This window comes from Pocillopora damicornis, chromosome 2 (assembly GCF_964200805.1).
Source record: "Pocillopora damicornis chromosome 2, jaPocDami1.2, whole genome shotgun sequence".
Taxonomy (NCBI): domain Eukaryota; kingdom Metazoa; phylum Cnidaria; class Anthozoa; order Scleractinia; family Pocilloporidae; genus Pocillopora; species Pocillopora damicornis.
In genome coordinates this window covers 32,524,229-32,542,732 of record NC_142671.1, presented here as the reverse complement: position 1 = coordinate 32,542,732, position 18,504 = coordinate 32,524,229, and the positions used below count along the sequence as shown (strand labels likewise).

The window sequence follows — 18,504 nt, the reverse complement described above, 5'->3', positions numbered from 1 at the left end:
CAGTCCACTGGAAGGGAACGTCTTTGTAGGTGAATTTTCTTAAAGCCTTGACCACATCACTCAAGTTTGGACAAAACTTTGCCAGAAAAGTCAGCATTCGGCATACTGAAAATTGCTTCTGCTATGGTTAGGGCTGGGCTGATACCTTGAAGTTGAGCTGGAATCCCGTAAAAATCACTTTTGGGGTTTTAAACTTCTACCTGGCTGGGTTGAGCTCGAGTTCCACTTGTTGCATTCGCAGCAGGAAATTGCGAAGATTCTCATCATAATCTTTCTCGGCCCCCTCCTATGCTATTCCACATTCATATTTAAGAACACGATCCGCAATGTTACAGAGACCTTTTATTCCTGCCAGGGCTTATTGCTGTCTCGTTTGATATTCCTCGTTTCGCTAGAGACTCGCTAGGGCAGAAGTCGCCACCAGTACCAGCCAAAAGGAGTATGAGAGATTGTGGCTAAGCTTCATTAGTGATCTAAAGTATGTTGGTGAAACCAGATATCGCATCAGCTACCACAAAATAATTTGCACCATTCAGTTGTGGGAAAATGTCCTCAAAACGGGGAATTTACCTTTTCGGCGTTCGATTTAGTGTAATGTCACGTCACTTTTGTTGTAAACAAACCGCGAAAGCTCGGACATTGGGTCAGCTACCCACGACCCGTGTAAGGACTTCGACATTTTGTTGTAGATAATTTCCACTGTCGTGAAGCTTCTCTATACACAAAATTGATTTCTTTGTTGTGTAATATGTTTGATTATTTATCAAGCAAGTTGTTATTTCACTACCGCCAAAGTAGATGCGAAGAATGTAGCAAGAAGCGTAAACAAAATAAGAACCGATTTCAACGCTGTCAATGTGGCAGAACTTTAAAAGTATTTCGAGGAGTCGGGGGATTTTAGCGAGCAGATAGTTGAAAACTCCGATCGTGGAAATCGTCTCCGTAGTTGAAAAATTGGTTCTGCCAATGGATTCAAATTTCGAATAAGACGACACCACCTCTTCAAGCCATTCTGTTAATCTGGAGATACAAATTCCCACACTGTAAATTAGAAGAGTTGATTTGGCCCCAAAAATGGGGCCAAAACGAGTGAGTCCAGTTTGGCACTCGCTTAGGGTCAATTCAGCCCCATTGAAATGGGGCTGTTTTTGGCACCAATTTTGGGGCTGAATTGACCCCGTTGTAGGGGCCAAATTGGACCATGTGAAGGGTGAATTTGAAAAATACAGGGGCCACTTTGAAATTTATAGTGGCCAAAACAGCCCCCAAAATTTCAGCCCTCTCAAAAATGGCCCCTTTAAAAAGAGCCAATTCAGCTCCAATGTGGGCCACTTCAGAAGTAGAGGGCTCTTTCCTCTCCATGCTGATTTTCCCCCTTACATTCCAATAATGAAAATACACCACATACTTTATCTTTCAAACACTCATTTATTAGCTTCTAGATATTGTTTATGTAAAAACCTTTTATGCTACCTGATTTTACAGTTAGTAAGAATCTTAATTGTGGTATAAAACAGACAAACTTTGAAACATCATGTGAAAGAATATAACATACATACATATTTAACATTAATTCAACCATTTTCTAAACTAGATCTCTTCCCTAAATCAGTATACTTCTTAACAGTGCAAGCATTGCAAGAAATTACACCCAAGAGACACTTGTGAGTAAAGCTTCCCTTTTCAATGACTTAGCAAATGTGGTAATGTAAAGCAGCTTATAATTAAGACTGATTTAAAGTACAGAAAATTATCAAAGTAAGACAGAGGCAACAAATGGTCCAGTTCCTGCACAAGAATATAGACCTTGTTTGATTTGTGCACATGAAAAACAAAGAGCCTTAGAGCAGCAAAGAGTATTCTTCCAGTGGATGTGAGAATACATGCACTCATATTACTACTCTAGATATTATCAAAATATAAACTATCAGCAAGTACTACCGCAGGCATTTGCCAAGTCATTGAAAATAGAGGAAACAGTGACAAGAGTCTGCCTGTGCCCAATTTCAAGCAATGCTTGCTCTAAAAAAAGTCAAAATTGCCTTTGACCGATTGTAAGAAAATATAAATATGCCAAGTAACCCAATGAGAGAATTAAGAATCTTTTCTTGTGAGAAGTGACAAATTACACTTCCCTCTGTGACTATATTCAGGTGATTGATGTATTGAAGATCTCCAACAATTAAAATTTGTGCTGGACATAATCTCTGATTGCTGAATCAACATCAGCTACTCTATGCAATAAAAACAAGTTTTACAACCACATTAAAATCAAGCCAAAGTGCAAAAAGTGCCTGTAGCCAGAAAAAAAGAATATATATATATAAACACTTAAGTTAAAGAATTAAAGAGGACGCATCAATTCTCTGTGACTGAGTTTTGTGCCTAAGTGCTTGTCAGACAGAAAAGTTCTGTCTGACAAGCACTTAGGTGCGAAATTCAGAGTCACAGAGAATTGATGTGTCCTCTTTAATTCTTTAACTTATGTATACTTAGCTCTACTACCACAGCATTGAGCACTTTATGCCAAGGTAGACTCTACCCCCACATTTACATATATATATATATATTTTTTGTTTTTCTAAAACTATAAGCTAAAACACCAGAAATGGAAGTGGAAGTTTAGCTCAATGTGTGTAATTTGTCTACCATTCAAGACTTGAAAAACTAATGTATTACTCCCAAAATATCTGAAAAAAATCAGCTATTCTATGTCCAATATTTATCTACTGGTTTGACAACAGGAATATTTAAAAAAATATATATAATATATAAAGGAATATTTTAAACAAAAAGGCAAAATTAATACAACCCCAAAGTACTTGAACCTTTGTATCTGGACTTCATTGGCAAATGGGCTCAGAAATTTTAGCTGTTCATCTTAGTACCAAAGTAGCAGTTTTTTGGACTTGTACCTCCAAAATGGTCACAACTTCATTAAATGCATGTGATGACAAACACACAAGAACAAAGGTCATGAACTTAAAAGGTGAGAGTGATTATTTTGCAGCTTTTTATTTTAAGGCAAGAGATTCAGCACCACAAAATTGTCTCTCTTCACTGCAAGCAGAAGAGGTGAAGCAATAGATTTTTAGACCATACCAATCCATTCAGTTTCCAAGTCAACTTAGTCTAGTATCCTGCTAACCATACAAGGATACTCTGCAATAATTTTTTTTTTGCAATCCACTGTTGCTCAGAGTACTTTAGGCTGCTGATGAGATATCCCTTCTGGGTATCCAACTCTACTGAGGCAGAGAACTGTACAAAAAAACAAACAAATGAGCAAATTAATTTGTTGTCGGAGAACAGTAAATTTTTGCAACCACAAAGTTGCAAAATATTTGTAAGCAAACTGTGCATAAGAAGTAAAAACACAATAATGGTGATCATCAATGATGTATTTTCACCAAACTGTATATGTACTTATCAAGAAAAGAAATCATACATCTATGCACTTCAGTTTTAGTTCAGTATTCATGAATAAATAAGGATTGCTTGTAGACTTAAAAAACAAAACAAAGAAAAGTTTCTTACCCTCGATGGTAGTTGGAATTTCGAAAGCCATTCAGGAGGAACCTGTAGGTAAATATTTGTTTTCAAAAAAATTAAACTGTCTGATAACATCCTATCAATGCACTAATTTTTTAATTTACCAGATTTAAAAATTGGGTTTACTTTGTTTTATGTATGGTGCAAGTAAATACATATCTAATATATTTGAATAAAAATAAAGCAAATCTCGCCATTTTTGTAGGTGCAATCCCCGAGATTTGTCATCTTTAACTGACCAACTGGCACCTTGTGTGTTTTCCTTTAGGATATAATCGAAAGAAAGTAATCGATATGTACTCTTCACCATCCTGCTAAGTTTAATATACAAGAACTTACTTAGACAGTGCTCAGTTCTGTCGCCTCGTCCGTAAAACAGAGATCCTTGAGCGATTTATAATATTGATTTACCCATTTCTTTCGGTGCCAATGTCACCTCTAAATTTTCATAATCGCTGATGTTTTCTGAATCATCAATCGACGTTTGAACCGTCTTACTCGAAGGACTTGATTCTGCACGCTGAAAGAGTGAGAGCCAAAAAATCAGCTTAAGTGGATACAAACAAAGACATAGACATAAAAATATCAGTTCATCTTTTCAAGAAAAAGATTAAGAATTCAGAGTGAGAGATCCTAAAATCAGAGAATCTTGAAATAAGTTAAATCCATCTTGTGCAAATGCAGTATTCGAACTGTAACCGTCTCTATCTCTCGGCGCCAAAATTTGATCACGTGACTTTAGATGCGAAACCGCTGAGACTCAACAAGACTCGGGAGAAGAGGCGAACCATTCATGCGTCAAATTCTCTGGTGGGAAAATTAATTATCGTACCGACGAAGAACTCGTGTCATCTCGAGGTTCAGCGTTCATTGCAATCAATTTCTTGAGCTTTAGACGCTCTTTTATAATAGGGATGTAGTGCCTTGGTACGTCTGCATCTTGGGCGATCGCAAGGAGATCTTGGCCATCGCAACCGTCTTTTTCTGCAAGCTAAGATAAGATACGAACAATGGAGCGGTCAAGTTTGTGAATGTAAAGTTGCAGTAAAATACGTTGTTAAGAAATTTCTTTTGCCTACCTTTCCTTTCTTAAGTCTCATTCCATGCGACTGTAGCCAAGAAACAGCCTCTTCAGTGACGAATTCGCTGCTATAATTCATTATTGTTTCCGACGCACGTGGTCTAGGTTCGACTAATGCCATCACAGCCAGCTCACGCTCACGTCTCGAGAAAAAGCCAACGATTAATTCGTTGTGTGACTCGGTGTTCAGTTACGAGAGGAACCGTTGAAAATTTGAACACTTTATAAGGAATAGTATAGGGAACGAAATATGGTCGAAAAAAGAAAATCATTTTCATATTTTCTTTTTTTTTTCAAAAATTGCACCTCGTTGGGGCCAAATTGGTCAATCCTACTTGGCTCTTGGAAGGGCCAAATTGAGAAAAAGTTCCAAAGTAGAATTCATAGGGGCCAATTCAGATTTTGGAGGGGTCGAAATGGTACTTGTCCTGCCCGTTTTGGCTCAAATAGTCCTAAACGAACCTTGATGGGCCAAAGTGGCCCTCGAGAAATTGGGGCCAATTTGGCTTTTGGGGTCAATTTGGCTCTTTTCATTTTACAGTGCAATTCTATGCATTTCCAGAACATTTGACATTTTATAAATACCAGCTGTATGTTTTTCCTGATGTTCATTTGTTAAGTAAGGAATTTCAGGTATATTATGTTCAAATGACCAGGACGACGAGCGAATATATACGTACTTTTCATATAATAAAAATTGTCACCGGTCGATCGATTGAAGAAAAGAAGAAGAATAAAATAAATTGATTGAAGCTGTAAAGAAAATATAGTTCTTGTATATGTGTGATTTTACATAGTGGAGCCTAGATTTCACAAACGGACGGTATAAAAGTCTGCTAGGGGTTGTATAAAACCGCACGATCAGGACATATTTACCTGTCATGTAATGAAAAAGGAAGATCACGAATAACGAGTGCTGAAAGAGTCCGATAAATAGAGGAAACAGGAAAAAAAAGTGTTTCCGGAACAAAATCTAGTGTTTCCGTCCACTCTAGATCTGAATTCGTCAGCAAAAATACGACAAAAATCTGTTTCCGAAAAGTAACCCAGTATTTCCGTCGACGTTCTGTCTGATTACGTCTACGGAAACAAGAGAAAAACGTGTTTCCGGAACGTGACTTTGTATTTCCGTGAACGTTTAGGTATGATGACGTCGACGGAAATATAAAAAATTCATGTTTCCGCCACGTTACTATGTGTTTCCGCACATGTTAACATGAAGTTACACTTGCGGATACATTTGTTTGTTTTCCTTCAACTGAAACCTGACGGAAACATGTAAAAATGTGGTACGGTTCCGCTGTGACCGCAGCAACGGAAACACGAGTAAACGTCACCAAACCGACAGTGGAAACGCGTCTTGAGGATCGTGTTTCCGCAACGTTTTCACATATTTCTTCCACGTTTCCGTTTACGGATTCTTGATATTTCTTCCGTGTATATTATTCGCATCTACTTTAGCGGTAGCGAAATATCAACTTGCTTGATAAATAATAAAACATATAATACGAAAGAAATCAATTTGGAGCAAAGAAAAGCTTCACCACAGCTAAGAGTTGTCATAGGCGAATAAGGTTGCTTTGCTGTGGGTGAGATAGTTTTTTTCGTCTGCCCTAGAGGGATCAACGATTGAGCAATTCTATCTGGTGGTGTGTTGCTTGTGGAGGTAGTGTCTAACTGCACCATGATTGATTTGCTTAGGTCCTTGGTCACACCCAGTTCCAAGGGGCTGGACAATTAACGCCCTAGGGCCTCGCCTATTGGATGTTGTGACAGTTTGGGCAATATTTCTGGTTTGATATCAACCTTAAGGATATCAGTTTCATACTCCTCCCCTGAACGTTTTTCGGGTTCTTTGTTACCAGCGATGGAGGAACGGAAAGCTGCCAAAGCTTTGCCTTTTGCCTGCCACTTTAGCCTTTGGTCCGCTTCTTCTGCTGTTTCTTCGGCAAGAGGCTCGCTGTCTTACCATCCATTGAGCTCGCACCAATCTTTGAACATATGAATGAACTTTTCACAATTTCTTCGTGGATCTTCCGTGGATGGAAACTGCGGGAGTTGACCGCAACCCCCTGTCCTGGAAATTTTAAAAAATGTTGTTTTGAAGGACAATTTTACCTTTATCTTCAAATCACTGTTTTACAATTTACCAGAAATCCGATTTCAATCGTTCAACATCTCATTTAAATTCATTTACCTTTCATGGAGTTTTTCTCCTTACACAAAACCACATTTTTTGTACCGATTCATACAGGGGATCAGTTAAATTTTATCGCAACACAACCCAAATCCTCTGACTCCTCGCCTCCGCCCATTCAGGCGATAGATAATGACTGGTAACTAAGGTCATTGGCTTTGTACTTTGCACCTTTACACGTTCGCGACGTGGAAAGAAATGACAAGGGCGCGCCCAAACCAGTCGCTAGACACTTTAATCTTCCTTATCATTCATTACAACATATGGTAGTTTGTGGCCTTTCCTTACATCTTAGTAGTTCGGAAAGCCGCAAAACACCAGAACAAAAATTCATCTTCCAAATCGGCACTCTTAATCCCCACGGTATCAACGAGCGCTTTTCATTCAGCTAATTTACTCTTGTTTTCTTGTCACCATATTCCCACCAATAGCATAGCTCCTCTTTCTGCATATAAACCCACAAACAACCCAAAATTCCTCCAATCGCTCTAACGACAGGCTTACGCCCGAAACGTCAGCTTTTTTACTCTTTATGGTGGCCAATTGACGTTTTCAACTCAGTTTTTAACACTAAATTACCTGCTATACCCTACCACAGACGCAGCACCACCGTTTCTTAAGAAACTTACCCCCTTTACTAAATCTTGGTTTCAAATTTTGATTACCTCAAGTCCATGCGTTGTAGAAGAGCCAGTTTACAGCTCATAATGGCAGGATCCAAATCCTATATCCCAACTGGTATATTTGCCAAGGCTTGGTTTCATATTTTTAAAAGAAATTATATCTCCATTGTTATCAGTGGGGATGGGATTTCTATCAAAATTTTATCAATCCCACAAGTTTCAAAAAAGGTTCAGAGAGACGCAATTTACCGAAAGACGGAGAGTTCAAAACTCAGCAGTTGTCGAAAATGCGTCTGAAAAAAAAACCATTCTTCGAACCTTTGAACTTTGCCTCGCTCCCAAATTCGCTACATTTTTGTTCATTAAGGGGCTTTACAACATATATTAAATGATATTTTGACCCACGTCCAGTTTAATTCAATTAACTCAAATTTAAATAGAAAATGTTCAAAAGGACACATTAAACATTAAATTATGAATCGAATGTGTTACTTACAGTGTAGTCAACTCGGAGTTGTTATTAAACACTCTAGGTGGTAGCTCCTTGATTTGGTAGGATCGTATCGGATAAGACCTTGGAACCTCGTTATTTACAATGCACTCTTGTTAACTCCGATGATAAGCTCGTCCTTTGATTTCTTGCTCCAGTTAGAGTTAGAAAATTTCTACTTTTATCAATGAAAGATGAGCATAAGCGTATTCAAACTCTTCTACAGCCATAATATGCGAGTAAAAGAGAGTGACATGGGTTTCAGAGTGTGTGAGTGAAGCAGCGGCGAGAATCAATTTTCACCAGTTACCTGACTAAGCTTTCCTAAGACGACATCCGTGCAAAAATCAAAGAAAAATGATTTTTTTATGGCAAGGGTCAAAAATTCAAATTGTCTCAATTTTTGCACACAAGTAGACCCTATTAAGACAAGAAAGGCTGTGTATTTTTTTTCTCAAATATGTTTTTATTTTCGAGGAAAACGAACTTTTCGCTTTCACCCTCTGGAATCGATGAATCGGGTCATAACAGGTCGAAAATTGAACACTTTCGCTCGCTCCGCATTTCAAAGATATTACGTCTAGGGAAATATAACCAACGTGTGCTTTTTCATAGACTCTTTTTATTCTGTAAAATGTAAGTTGTGTAGGAATTAGTTGCTTAGAAGCTTTTAGCCATGCAAAAAAACAATGTGCTCCCTTCCATTACAAAAAAATGTCGGTGAAGAAAACCTCTTTTTTCACCATGTGCCATTATTCAGAATTCCACAAAATTACGTATGTAAATTGCCGAAGGAATGATCTTTAAGATGACGTAAAATTTTTTTAGGGAAAATGTTTTCTCGCGACGCAGGAAACTCTTCAAAGTAGCACACGGAAGACACAAAATCACGTCATATGTCGATTGCGTGACCAAAGAGTTAAGGAGCATTCCTGCATTTTAAATGACTCAAAATCGTACAGGAGAACGTTTTCAGAAACAAATAACAAATTTATACCCAGTTTTGTTAGATCAATTTGTCTATTATCATTTGAAGTTTGTTTCTGCAGAGATATTCTGCCATCGTTCTGTCTAGTATGATTACGCACTAGTGCCAGCAACGGTATACGATTAAAAAACTTTGCTGTTCTCTCGCATACGAATCTTAAGTTTCTGCCCCTTGTTTGACTTGCTAATCCGTGCCTTTTAACTAGCCTATTTAAAACGAAAATCCACAAAATGTTACTTTACTGAGGCCCTTGCAGGAGTTAAGTGAGGGCCTGCATGACCTAATTTGCATAATTGCGGTACGAGTCGTCGTGCTCGTGTGACAGAATAATTTGGACCTAAGAGTGGGGTCGGTTGACGCCATTTGAATAGGCACAAATACGAGGAAAAGAAATAATGTGTCTAGATATCCATTTAGCTCTGAGCTTTCCTAAATTTGTACTCGTGTTATTTTTTTTCTGCGTGAGAAAAACTATGATGTTTGTTGACTTTTCTACTTAAAAGTGAGACAATTAATTAAATTAACAAAACTTAATAAACAATCCTCCATTCGATTTTTCTCACGTGAAACTAAGAAAAATAATTATTTCCTTCCTCCTTTGAATCGGAAGTCTCGCTTGTGAATGAAATGGAAGCTTCTTGTTCATTCAAGTTTATCGTTAGAAGTGCTTGCTCGTACGACCGACAAGACAGGAGTAGATTATTTGAGGTGGTTCCCTTGGTGCCGTGCAATAAGGATTTACAGGGTCATAAAAGTGCTTGGTGTTTTGCCGGAGTTAAGAACGAGAGTGAACTTAACCTTGCCCAAGCAGGTATTTTTTACATGAGTGGATAGGATATAAACGCCTTAACAATTTGTCTCTTCCACCGTTCTGAGCTTGGCGAAGGACCCAGAATACCTACAGAATTCCAAATGATTGTAGGGATGTCAGCCCTGATCTCTCTAGAAATCGAGAGAGCTGTATAGGAAGTGGGAGGCACAACCGATAAGAAAGAAGATTTAGCTTTTGTGACTTTACAGTCCAAACAATGCATAAATTCCTGGAAAGCGCATTTACTGCGTTCAACAAACCAGGACGAGTCCAGACCAGATCTCATCGATGAGCTAGATGAAACTTCTGCCTTACTGGTCTTAGACTGGGCAATGAAATATCTACCAAAGAAATTTAGGGAGAGCCAAACAGACTGGTTTGGTAAGGGGGATCTGCCATAGTATATCACGGTTGCGACGAGAAAGAGAAATGATGGCAAGATTAAGATTATGACATTTGTACACTTATTTGAGACGTGTCATTAGGACAGTTCTGCAGTTCTTGCCTTACTTAACGACGTCTTTCGTCGACTGAAGGATGTCATGCCTCATTTACAATCCATTTATCTTAGACAAGACAACGCTGGGTATTACCACTGCGCTTTAACCCTGGTCAATCATCCATTTGAATTCAGGCTACGATATAGAGTCGGTATCTCAAATGCAGAAGGCAATAGAATCATTTGAAGGTGTCCCTGGAGTAAAAGCAGTGTCGTGCAGACCTCTTTTGTCTTCCATCAAAAAGCCAGTGAAATGGGATGTTGTGAGCTTTGTCAACAACGTTCAGAATGGCGAGGAAGGTGTGAGAGTATGGAGATCCGGCTACAAAATTGGAGGAAGCAAATTCATTCCTTGAAGCAAGTTCCATGTTCCTGACCAGGACGAAGTTCTAACACTTGAATGCAGTGCAGCAAGCGAAAACATAAAAGCTAATTTTGTTCCTATCAAGCCGAGACGATCTGCCGGAGTTTGCTAAAACATCTCAAAAGCACCAAGACAGCACTGATGAAGGTATCGATGATTCAAGTGAAGAACTAAAATATTTTTTTCTGCTCGGAAAAGGGTTGCATTAAGTCCTATCAACGCCATTCGTCATTACAGAAGCTCTCGAATGTGGGAGACACAAGTATGTTCTTGAACATGAAACTCTTTATGACCGCGCCGTGCTAGGGTACGCCTCTAGACTGGAGAAGGGACCGAGTGCTGTGCCGCAACTGCTGGATACGGAATCCACCCGTCATCGTCTGTAGCTTCTCTTGAAATGGGATGGACCCGAAAGCAGAGTCGTTCTCGCAATACTCGTTTCACTGATAAGCAAAAGGACTACTTGATAGCCAAGTTTGAAACTGGAGAACAAACGGGACAAAAGGCAGATGCTGCAAGTGTCTCAAGATTAATGAGGTCTGAGAAAGACGAAAACGGCGAGCAGCTATTTGACTGCTCTGAGTTTCTTACAAGCAGGCAAATTTCTAGTTTTTTTCTCGTCTGGCCTCAAAGCGAAGTCTCGACCACCAAGAGGTCAAAGACAAAGAGAGCAGAAAAGGAGAGCCAGCTACAAGCAATGAGTAAAAAGGTGATGTCTGAAATTTCTATTCAGCACGCACATCCAATCTTGTACAACGATTACAGCATTTGTTATCTAGTTAAGAATTCTAAGCTTTAAAACTTTTCAATCAAAGTGTTAAATGACATTTGTACTTCTTTCGGACTCGATAATTCCCAGGTCGACGTTAATAAGAAGAAGCCGTATGTCGATATTCTAACAAGCCTTGTCATGGACTGCCAATGTCAGGCAAATGGGGAATGAATGACAATGTTTGACAGTCCCTGCAGCTGCCGTTAGTTGTGAATTTTTTGGTGTTCAGTCCTGCTGACACAGTTTCGCAACTGTATTTTTACCGTCGAGCAACCATGACTGCAATTATGCTAATTGGGTCATGCAAGCCCTCACTTTGTCCACCTAACTCTTGCAAAAACCTCCCTTTGAAAACTCTGTTGGTTTTTATCGAGTGCTAGTTAAAAGGCACGGGTAAGCACATAGAGAAAGTTGAACAATGGGCAGAAACTTAAGATTCGTATGCAAGAGAACAGCAAAGTTTTTAATCGTATGCCATTAGTGGCACTGGTGCGTAATCGTACTAGACAGAACGATAACAGAACATCACTTCAGAAACAAACTTCAAATGATAAAAGGCAAAGTAATTGAACAAAACTGGTTATAGCTATGTCATTTGTTTCTGAAAAAGTTCTACTGTTCGATCCGAAGTCATTTCGAAGGCAGGAATGCTCCTTAACTCTTTGGTCACGCAATCAACATATTGCGTGATTTTATGTCTTCCGTGTGCTAATTAGTTTAGAGTTTCCTGCGTCGCGAGTAAACATTTGCCCAAAGAAAACTTTACGTCATTTAAGTTACATACGTAATTTTTTGGAATTCTGAATTATGGCACATGGTGAACAAAGAGGTTTTCTTCACCGACATTTTTTTGTAACGGAAGAGAGCACATTGCTTTTTCAAATGGCCAAAAGCTTCTAAGCAAACAATTCCTACATAACTTACATTTTACAGAATACAAAGAGTCTATGAAAGAACTCCCGTTGGTTAGATTTCCCAAGACGTAATATCTTTGAAATGCGAAGCGAGCGAAAGTGTTCAATTTTCGACCTGTCATGACCCGATTCATCGATTCCAGAGGGTGAAAGCGAAAAGTTCGTTTTTCTCGAAAATTGAAATACGTTTGAGGAAAAAAATACACAGCCTTTATTGTCTTATTAGGGTCTACTTGTGTGAAAAAATTGAGACAATTTGAATTTTTGACCCTTGCCATAAAAATGTCGTTTTTGTTTGATTTTTCCACGGATGTCCTCTTAACTATCGCGGGTGACCAATTCCGCATTTTTCTGGCATCTATTTTGTTTGTATATGCGAGCACATCTGTATGACTGGTTACCATGAGTTGTTCTTAGGAAAAAGTATTAAAATAGCTGTAAATTTTTTACACAAAAGCATTATCAAGAAATTGCGTGGTAATTGACTACTCCTTTTGTCAGGCTGCAAGAGTTGTTAGTGAAAAAACATCCTTTTCGTGTTGCACCACGAATATTTGTAAGGGACTAATAGAGATCCTATCACATCCTTGAAGCATTAAAATTGTTAAGATTGAGGTGACAGGATTCAAATCCTATATCCCCACTCGCACATGTTCCGAAACACAGTTTCAAATGTTAATAGAAATCCCATTTAGATTATTATAAATCCAACTGTTTGAAAAAGAAAATGGTGGTATGGATGCAAATTGCGTTACGTTGATCTAATTTACTGCGACCATATCATCACCCAATCCGAAGTAATACATCAATCCATAGTTAGTAGAGGAGTCTCCTCTACTAACTATGATCAATCCCAAAACATTTTTTAAAAGTTTACCTTTATTATCAACTCACAGTTTTATAATTAACCAGAAATCCGATTTCAATCGTTACACGAAAGCGCGCCATAAAAGGAGAGGTGCCTTAGGTACCTCTGAATCATTTGTCAATCAACCGTCGTGGCATACAGAACTCCAAAACAGCTTGAGCTGCAGCCAATGCAAGGCACTGACCAGAACACATTTCTCGGCAAATTTCTACGTTTTCATCACAATGGAAGAATTTTTTGAGGTTTGTATTACCTTCCTCCGACCGAAACCTTCTTCATTTGTAGCGGTAAATTTGAAATTCGAAATGATTCGCTTCGCCATCGCCTAAAATTGCCATGGTGTAATTTCATGTCTGTTCTTAAAATACTGGATGTAGATGACCGTTAGAATAAAAAGAAAAGATGAAGAAATGTTCAAGGCATTTCTTCAATAATGCGAAGGGGAAGTGCTGTTAATCCAACGGAAGAAAAATAAAAGCAGAGTGACCATTGCAGGCGAAGTTCTGGAGCGCGCGAGTGAACGGCCGCCAACCACCGATTCACTTGGACATGTCCAGGCATCGATGTCATCTGTACGGGCTTCCTCCACAAGTGGTGCGATTTCTTTTTCTTCTTTTTAAATCTAAGTATAATATGATTACAACAATACTGAATGATCTTTAATACATTAGAAAGGTAACTTAGGACTACAGTTCGATACCAACAATCACTGTGATAATGTATCGCCAAGATTGAAACAATCGCGTAACGCAATAATTTTCCAGAAGTAACTAATTGCAGATTTTTTTCGAACTAGGAAATACTAGTTAGAACATACTTTCAAACCACATATTTTTTCGTATGATGCGACAGTTCATGTCTAACACTGCTTCCTTTTGATGCCTTTATTTTCCGAAATGCAGCCTTGCGTGACACCTACGAAACGTTTTGTCCTGCCTAAGAATGTTTTGTCCTGCCTAAGAATGTTTTGAAAGAAGTTATTTCTTTAGAACTACAAGTTGTATTTATTGCGATATTTTATGCAACACTATGGGCATACGTGTCAATTAAACATGAACGTGCGACGTAGAAAAGATTAGAAGACGTAGTGGAGAGCATTGAACAAATGTGGGCTCTGGAAAGACCCTCTTTACCAGGCTAGAAAAGTCGAACTGGGGGACCACGTTAATGCAGTCTTTGGCCATCTTTATGCGGTCTTTGATGCCGAGAAGTCTGCTCTCCTGAGTTCGAGGAACTTCTATATTGAACGAGAACTGTGGACCTCGATCCGTTGGATGCCTTTTCTTGGGTACAGATGGCTTATTTCCCTCAGCCATAACGAATAAATTTCCCAATAAATATATCTTTCGAGCAGCGACAGCGAAGACTATTCCCCAAACTGAACTAGAGTTGTGAATTTCTGTCTCAAAATCGCACTTACCTGTGAAATCATCCATACTTTAGAGGTTTTGTCACAGAATTGTCACAGATAACAGTAGTCTGAGCATTGCGCATAAAATGTGTCATGAATCCGCTAGTCTCAATGGGAATAATCTGAAGGCTCGAAGAACCAGTTTGTATCAGGGGCTTGGGACATAAGCTGAAGTTACACGGCTCGAATTTTGAAAAGACAACTGTGCGAGTGTCTCGTCGACCGCAGATGCGCTTTCAGCGGCCGAACGATAAGTTAGTGCCAATTACTATCAAAATGAGCTCAATTATGGGAATGAGAGTCAACAAGACGCAATATCTTCTAATTTAGTGACACAAAAAAAAAACACTTCAAGTGGGACTTCTATGCAGACCGTTTCACTCATGGTGGGAACGTTGGTCGCCATATTGGATGATTTTTGCATTTGAGCTGAAACAAAGGGGAGGAGCCAACCTATTTATAACGCGCCTTCGTGTTAAAATTCACCTTTCACAAAGCCTTTCCCTAACGCAAGCAATCATCAGGAAAAATAATCAATTCGGACTTTTTTCCATAAAATGAATGTTCAAAATTAACATTCCCACCTCCCCCCCTCCCACTTAGAGAACACACTGTTAGGTCAAAAAGAGATATTTTGTTTATTAAACTTGAATCATCTACAAACAGTATTATGTCAAAACTAAGGTTCTCTTCTTTGTGCAAGTTTAGGCTATGTCTTTTTTAAAAAAAAAAATTATTTATTTGGAGCTGCCGGTGTAAATTTAAAGAGAGGCACCATTCTCGCAGGCGAGCTGCAATTTTAAACCAAATCCTCTGATTCTTCCCTTCCGGCCACTTAAGCGATAAATGATGACCGGTAACGAAGGTCTCGAGGGATTTGGCCGAAATTCTAAGGGTCTCCCTCAGTAGAAGAGGAGTCTGGAAAGAAGTTAAGAGTTAATTTCTATTCCTACAGATGTACTTTGCAAACTCTGTAAGTCTTAAAACTTCATGACATGATTAATTTCCTTTATTGTCTTTCTTAATATCGTTTACATAGGTACTTATATGACAATCAGATAGCAGAGCTACCACGTGGAGTCTTCAGCTACAACACCAAGTTGATTGGACTGTAAGTAAACAACATTTATTGCTTATCCCATGAGACTTATTTTTAAGAAGCTTATACAGACCCAGTCACGTGTGTAAACTATAGCAATTTGTAATGTTGGGACTCAAATCCAATATCTCAGCTCACCTACTTCCTAAATCTTGGTTTCAAATTTTAATTGCCCTTAAGTCCATGCGTTGCAGAGGGGTCAGTTTACAGCTCATAATGGCAGGATCAAATCCTATATCCCAACTGGCATATTTGCCAAGACCCCGTTTCAAATTTTAATAGAAATTCCATCGCCGTTGTTATTAGTGGGGTGGGATTCAGTTTCTATTAAAATTTTATTAATCCCACTAGCTTCAAAAAGGGTTCAGAGAGACGCAATTTACCGAAAGATTGAGAGTTCAAAACTCAGCCAGGCGAAAAGAAATTTGAAGTTAACAAGAATAGCAAAATCAACAAATTCCAACCTCCTCCTTCCCACTCCCCCCTCCCACTTTAAGAACATATTGTTTGTTCGTAATATTCAGATCAAAATTGAACAAATCACATCGCGTATTTACCAAAACTCGATTCTAAATTTAATTGCCCACTGGCCCATGCGATCGGCTGCATTGAAAATCCGATTTCAATCGTAACTGATCTCATTTAAATTCACCTTTCATGCAGCCTTTCCCCTAACGTAAGCAATTATCAGGAAAAAATAATCAATTCGGACTTTTTTTCATACAATGACTGCTCAAAATAAACATTCCCACCTCTCCCCTTCCACTTGGAGAACACATGGTTAGGTCAAACAGGGAATATTTTGTTTATTACATTTCAATCGTTTACAAACAGTATATTGTCAAAACAAAGGTTCTCTTCTTTGCGCAAGTTTAAGCTGTGTATTTGTAAAAAAATTAATTTTTTTGGAACTGCCGATGTAAAATTAAAGAAAGACATGATCCTTGCAGGTAAGCTGCAATTTTACCAATTGCAGAAAAGGAAGACTAAGAAAAATTCAGACTCGGACGGGATTTGAACCCAGGCCTCCCAGAATATCACTACCAACTGAGCTACGGAAGTAAATGTCAACTCTTCCGCCCTAATGCCTATTTACTTTTATAGGACGCTTTATAGCCCTTTAATATTTGCTTCAGTTATATTCTGGTCATTGTCCTTCAAATCTTTTTTTTTATGTGCGTATAACAAAACATTTAGAAACATTTTATTGTGGAAACGAAGGCTCATTTTACCGCGCGACTTTTCGATATGTATTTGTGATGAAATGAGTTTCTTTTGACTTGCCGATTAAAATCAAATAAAGACATGATCCTCGCAGGTGAGCTGCAATTTTACCAATTGCAGAAAAGTTGACTAAAAAACAATTCAGGCTCGGACGGGATTCGAGATACTATTTGGGTGATGCTGCAAACTGAGCTACAAAGCCACACGTTATGAGTGAAGTAAATTTTGGAAGATTCATCTTTTGTTGGAGAAAACTTATGCTATTTGCAAAGAGGTAAATCAAATAGCGCCATGACAAACGTAGGTGAGCTGAAATTTTAGCAATTACAGAACAGTCCAGAAAAAAGGAGAAAAAGGCTCGTTCCTTGACTTTAGGGGTTACCTCGCTCCAACTTGGGAAGAGTAGAAGAATCTTGCAACAATTTTGCTTTTATTTTTTACTTTGTTTTTTCAACACTTTAGGTGTATTGAAAATTGTTTGAGTTTACCTATTTGTTACATTTTTTTGGGTTTCGCATACGCAATAATTTTTAAATATTGCTAAGACTCCTTCCCAATTTTAGTTTATCCAACCAATTTAAAAAAAAACAAAACAAAACAAAAGTAAAAAAACAACAACAAAAAAAAAAAGGTGAAATGAACGACGTGAAATTATGTGTTGTTCAGAATGCTCATAAAAAGTATTGGAAAAATTTGTTATAAGATACGCCCTGAAAATCTTTCTCATTAGAGCCCGTTGATTTCCGAGGGTAAAGGTCAGAATTCAGATTTCCATGATTTTGAAAACGACCAAATAATGTAAGCCAGCACCTTGAGTAGGATTTGATTTCAAAATTTGTAGAAATCAACTACAGCGTTACTGAACATTGTGGAAATGCTGAGAAAAGAAAAGCCCATGTTGATAAAATTGCCCTATGGAACTGTGATCTGCGTTCTTAGTTTTCTTTTTACCTGCCAAAGTCGCTTGGTTATTTTGGAAACTAATGAAGAAAAAAAGTGAGAGATCAGAGATGTCTTTAACCTACTCAGTGGGGATGGGATTTCTATTAAAATTTTATCAATCCCACAAGTTTCAAAAAAGGTTCAGAGAGACGCAATTTACCGAACGATGGAGAGTTCAAAACTCAGCCAGTCGAAAAGAAATTTGAAGCTAACAAGTATAGCAAAATCAGCAAATTCCAACCTCCTCCTTCCCACTCCCCCCCACCCCTCCCCACTCCCACTTTGAGAACATGTTGTTAGTTCGTAATATTGAGATCAAAATCAAACAAATGTTATCGTTTATTTACCAAAACTCGGTTCCAAATTTTAATTGCCCGCTGGTCCATACGATCAGCTGCATTGAAAATCAAATAAAGCTACGCTACATGCAGATGAGCTAAAATTTTAGCAGTTATCGAAAATGCATCTGAAAAAAAAAACATCTTCGAACCTCTGAACTTTGCCTCGCTCCCAAATTCCCTAGATTTTTGTTCATTAAGGGGCTTTACAACATACATTAAATGATATTTTGACCCACATCCAGTTTAATTCAACTAACTCAAATTTAAATAGAATATGTTCAAAAGGACACATTAACCTAGACTCACCTAGGAATTATGTTTACCAGTT

General features: G+C 38.3%; 1 protein-coding gene, 1 long non-coding RNA gene and 1 pseudogene across 12 annotated transcripts in view; 1 reads left to right on the top strand and 2 right to left on the bottom strand.

The window, feature by feature from the left end:
* The window catches only part of LOC149050895 (G protein-coupled receptor GRL101-like), a 227,358-nt pseudogene that overhangs the window by 138,536 nt on the left and 70,318 nt on the right, over positions 1-18,504 (top strand). The window lies entirely within an intron of this gene.
* Positions 1-18,504, bottom strand: part of LOC149050902 (uncharacterized) — a 182,267-nt gene that overhangs the window by 158,781 nt on the left and 4,982 nt on the right. The gene's annotated exons all lie outside the window — the stretch shown is intronic.
* Positions 2,755-5,175, bottom strand: LOC149050904 (uncharacterized). 6 transcript variants are annotated; one of them, XR_016184133.1, is made up of 6 exons: positions 4,632-5,175; positions 4,385-4,536; positions 3,964-4,072; positions 3,747-3,814; positions 3,538-3,579; positions 2,755-3,261 (listed from the first exon to the last, which is right to left on the bottom strand). It is a non-coding gene; the product is annotated as an uncharacterized LOC149050904 (long non-coding RNA). The 6 variants fall into 6 exon arrangements; XR_016184134.1 differs by lacking the exon at positions 3,747-3,814 and having other exon boundaries at positions 3,892-4,072; XR_016184135.1 differs by lacking the exon at positions 3,747-3,814.